The 5000-nt window shown below is 53.7% G+C and overlaps 1 non-coding gene across 1 annotated transcript in view; it reads left to right on the forward strand.

The window, feature by feature from the left end:
• Window positions 1–3592: 3592 nt before the first annotated feature.
• Window positions 3593–5000, forward strand: part of LOC124620992 — a 1910-nt gene continuing 502 nt past the window's right edge. The window contains exon 1 of the ribosomal RNA XR_006980487.1: window positions 3593–5000. This exon is cut by the window's right edge and continues 502 nt beyond it. This is a non-coding gene — a ribosomal RNA (small subunit ribosomal RNA).

Genomic DNA, 5000 nt, shown 5'->3' on the forward strand with positions numbered 1-5000 from the left:
CAAGCCCCCCCTGCGTGGGAAGAGTCTTCCTAGGCCATGACCCACCGGAAGGGCGCAGCGTCCCCCACCCCAGACATGTGACGTCACACTATCGGTATTGACTTCTAGACTGATTCCTTATAATCATTTGCCATACACCGGTGGAAGCTGCCGAGACGAGTAACTACGTGGCGGCCTCGCCGTGTCACTAATGTACAGAGATACAACAGTTTCGACTGGAACCGGATGAAACGTATACACGGCGCTGATTAGTAATAGATAGAGCCATCAAAATACAGATAATGTATACAACTGTCCGTATACATGCTGAAAGACTCTGCTCACAATCACAACCACACGTCAGCCAGACACTCTTATCACGCACTACTCTCTGCCTGTAACAGGCACAGAGACAATATGTAAGCACCAGCATGGAACAACACCCAGTGCATCCTCTCCGCCACATTAGACAATCCACACTATCATAACCAGACCGGGAGGTCCACTCACAAAACAGAATATCCCACCCTTCCGACAACCACCATTGCTCAGCTAAGCCACCAACACCCACACATGTCCTACACAGGGGTACACCCAACATCACAATACTGCCTCCTGTCACAGCACACAAACAATGGCAGGAATGAAAGACACAGGTCTGCCACAAGCATGGAATCAGAGCGCCGCCTGTCATGAGCCAAAGGTGCACCCTGACATGGCAAATCAGATGATGCCGCAGTCATTTACTTACGATAATCACAAACAACAAACCGGCCCCCCCCCCAAAACACCTTTCCTTACAACAATGTGTACCTTAACCTAACCTGTATTGTGCCTTAACCTAACCCGTATTGTGCCTTAACCTAACCCGTATTGTGCCTTAACCTAACCCGTATTGTGCCTTAACCTAACCCGTATTGTGCCTTAACCTAACCCGTATTGTGCCTTAACCTAACCCGTATTGTGCCTTAACCTAACCCGTATTGTGCCTTAACCTAACCCGTATTGTGCCTTAACCTAACCCGTATTGTGCCTTAACCTAACCCGTATTGTGCCTTAACCTAACCCGTATTGTGCCTTAACCTAACCCGTATTGTGCCTGAACCTAACCCGTGTTGCGCCTTAACCTAACCCGTGTTGCGCCTTAACCTAACCCGTGTTGCGCCTTAACCTAACCCGTGTTGCGCCTTAACCTAACCCGTGTTGCGCCTTAACCTAACCCGTGTTGCGCCTTAACCTAACCCGTGTTGCGCCTTAACCTAACCTGTGTTGCGCCTTAACCTAACCTATGTTGCGCCTTAACCTAACCTATGTTGCGCCTTAACCTAACCTATGTTGCGCCTTAACCTAACCCATATTGTACCTTAACCTAACCCATATTGTACCTTAACCTAACCCATATTGTACCTTAACCTAACCCATATTGTACCTTAACCTAACCCATATTGTACCTTAACCTAACCCATGTTGCGCCTTAACCTAACCTATGTTGCGCCTTAACCTAACCTATGTTGCGCCTTAACCTAACCTATGTTGCGCCTTAACCTAACCTATGTTGCGCCTTAACCTAACCTATGTTGCGCCTTAACCTAACCTATGTTGCGCCTTAACCCAACACACGTTGGGCCTTAACCCAACACACGTTGGGCCTTAACCCAACACACGTTGGGCCTTAACCCAACACACGTTGGGCCTTAACCCAACACACGTTGGGCCTTAACCCAACACACGTTGGGCCTTAACCCAACACACGTTGGGCCTTAACCCAACACACGTTGGGCCTTAACCCAACACACGTTGGGCCTTAACCCAACACACGTTGGGCCTTAACCCAACACACGTTGGGCCTTAACCCAACACACGTTGGGCCTTAACCCAACACACGTTGGGCCTTAACCCAACACACGTTGGGCCTTAACCCGCTCTGTAATTGTCATACGACGCGTTAAATTAGTGTAGTGTTGCCTAACTGCAACCCCCGCAATATAGTTTGCCACTCGCACTGCCCGGTCCCCAGAGTATCGCTTCATGTTAAACACCTTGCAGCTATACACTGTAATGCGGATGGCAGCAGGACGTACATGCTCAATGCCCTTCGCAGTTGTTCATTGGCATTCGCATGGCGAAGCACAGCCTACGTTGTGGTACGGCTTGTGTCAACTGTCCGCTGATGTTGTACGTCCAAATGACACACTGTACTGCACATTGGTCCTCATGTACTGAATGATACATCGTGGTACATGTGTGACCGTACCACGACTGCGCCAACAACGGCGAACCATACGGTCCAAATATTGTGCACTCAGCTACGTGTCGTCTCCCTATAAGAGCTGGATTGCAGTATGGTATGCCGTGGATGGCGATCAGCATGAGCCGTCTGTTGATGTAGTGGCGCGTGTTGTCAGACGTAGTCGTCTCTTCTCACACACCGTGATAGCATGGTGCACTGCGTTCCACATCTGCGACATGCGACAGAGGCCGGTTGACAGTCGTTCGCGCAATGGACATCGCATACGTACGGGGGCCACCTTCCACGTGTTCGCGAAGCGTGCACATGTTGTTGCGTGTATGTGGGCAGACATAGTGTGTCGTGACACCTGACACAGGCATGCAACAATCGTTGAATTTGCAAATGGCGATGGACGTCTACGTTTGCTGGTGACGTTACGCAAATGAACAACTGGTAAACCGTTGTGGTGCGGTTGTTCTCGCTAGAGGTGAATCAGTGATGGCGACGATCGGTTGAGCTACCAACCGGTTGTTTCAGCGATACCCACCATGCCCACGAACGTGAATGGCATGTGGGTGTGAAGCGATACGCGGCGGTGGCTGGGTGGGACCGTCCCCGGCCGGTGAGGGGGGGCCTCCCGGCGTGCTGGCCGCGCGGTGCGTGGGCGCACGCGCTACAGCCGGCTGGTGGGGGCGGCCAGTGGCAGGCGCGCCGGCCGACGGAGGCGGCAGGCGGCGCAGCTGCGCGCCGGCGCACCCTGCACGCGGCGCCGTGCGGCCAAAGTAGGTCCTCGCGGGCCCGGTGCGAAGCGCGGTGGACATCTGCAGTGTGCTGGTCCGATTGAGGACTGTGTGCGCTGAGGATGCGCCGCCGCCCGGCGCTCGGCGCCGCGACGCCGTCTGCTGCTCGGTCGCCTCTGCGGTTCTCGCAGGTGGTTTGTATCGCAGCTGTGCGGACGTGTTGGCGCGTGCGCTGTGCTGGGAGAGTTCGCTTCGGCACCCAAGTGGGGCTTTTGTCCTTCTGTGGCGCTGGCGTTGGAGCTGCCGGCCACCGTAGGTGGCGCGTGTTGTCTCCCGCCGGCAATGCCACGACAGCACGCTCCCGGGCCTCTGTCGGCAGCGGCAAGCTCAGTTGGGAGCACGGGTGGTCGCACCTAAAGCGTCTACTCGCCAAACTCCGGGCGATTGCGCCTCTCTCGAACCCGACCAAGTACTTAGGACGGCGCTGCGCGCCGCCGGGACCTGAGAGGGTTTCGAGGTGTATTGTGCAGGGGAGCTCAGCCTCCTCCTGTTTGCAGAATAATTGAGCGGACGCTTGCGTGTTCGCGCGGGCCCCCGGGACACACTCCCGGGCGGCCGGCTGCTCAGCTCTAGTTGACGCAGCTCCCTGGTTGATCCTGCCAGTAGTCATATGCTTGTCTCAAAGATTAAGCCATGCATGTCTCAGTACAAGCCGCATTAAGGTGAAACCGCGAATGGCTCATTAAATCAGTTATGGTTCCTTAGATCGTACCCACGTTACTTGGATAACTGTGGTAATTCTAGAGCTAATACATGCAAACAGAGTCCCGACCAGAGATGGAAGGGACGCTTTTATTAGATCAAAACCAATCGGTCGGCTCGTCCGGTCCGTTTGCCTTGGTGACTCTGAATAACTTTGGGCTGATCGCACGGTCCTCGTACCGGCGACGCATCTTTCAAATGTCTGCCTTATCAACTGTCGATGGTAGGTTCTGCGCCTACCATGGTTGTAACGGGTAACGGGGAATCAGGGTTCGATTCCGGAGAGGGAGCCTGAGAAACGGCTACCACATCCAAGGAAGGCAGCAGGCGCGCAAATTACCCACTCCCGGCACGGGGAGGTAGTGACGAAAAATAACGATACGGGACTCATCCGAGGCCCCGTAATCGGAATGAGTACACTTTAAATCCTTTAACGAGTATCTATTGGAGGGCAAGTCTGGTGCCAGCAGCCGCGGTAATTCCAGCTCCAATAGCGTATATTAAAGTTGTTGCGGTTAAAAAGCTCGTAGTTGGATTTGTGTCCCACGCTGTTGGTTCACCGCCCGTCGGTGTTTAACTGGCATGTATCGTGGGACGTCCTGCCGGTGGGGCGAGCTGAAGGCGTGCGACGCGCCTCGTGCGTGCTCGTGCGTCCCGAGGCGGACCCCGTTGCAATCCTACCAGGGTGCTCTTGAGTGAGTGTCTCGGTGGGCCGGCACGTTTACTTTGAACAAATTAGAGTGCTTAAAGCAGGCAAGCCCGCCTGAATACTGTGTGCATGGAATAATGGAATAGGACCTCGGTTCTATTTTGTTGGTTTTCGGAACCCGAGGTAATGATTAATAGGGACAGGCGGGGGCATTCGTATTGCGACGTTAGAGGTGAAATTCTTGGATCGTCGCAAGACGAATAGAAGCGAAAGCATTTGCCAAGTATGTTTTCATTAATCAAGAACGAAAGTTAGAGGTTCGAAGGCGATCAGATACCGCCCTAGTTCTAACCATAAACGATGCCAGCCAGCGATCCGCCGCAGTTCCTCCGATGACTCGGCGGGCAGCCTCCGGGAAACCAAAGCTTTTGGGTTCCGGGGGAAGTATGGTTGCAAAGCTGAAACTTAAAGGAATTGACGGAAGGGCACCACCAGGAGTGGAGCCTGCGGCTTAATTTGACTCAACACGGGAAACCTCACCAGGCCCGGACACCGGAAGGATTGACAGATTGATAGCTCTTTCTTGATTCGGTGGGTGGTGGTGCATGGCCGTTCTTAGTTGGTGGAGCGATTTGTCTGG

The sequence above is a fragment of the Schistocerca americana genome, chromosome 6 (genome assembly GCF_021461395.2).
Source record: "Schistocerca americana isolate TAMUIC-IGC-003095 chromosome 6, iqSchAmer2.1, whole genome shotgun sequence".
In the NCBI taxonomy this organism is placed as follows: Eukaryota; Metazoa; Arthropoda; class Insecta; order Orthoptera; family Acrididae; genus Schistocerca; species Schistocerca americana.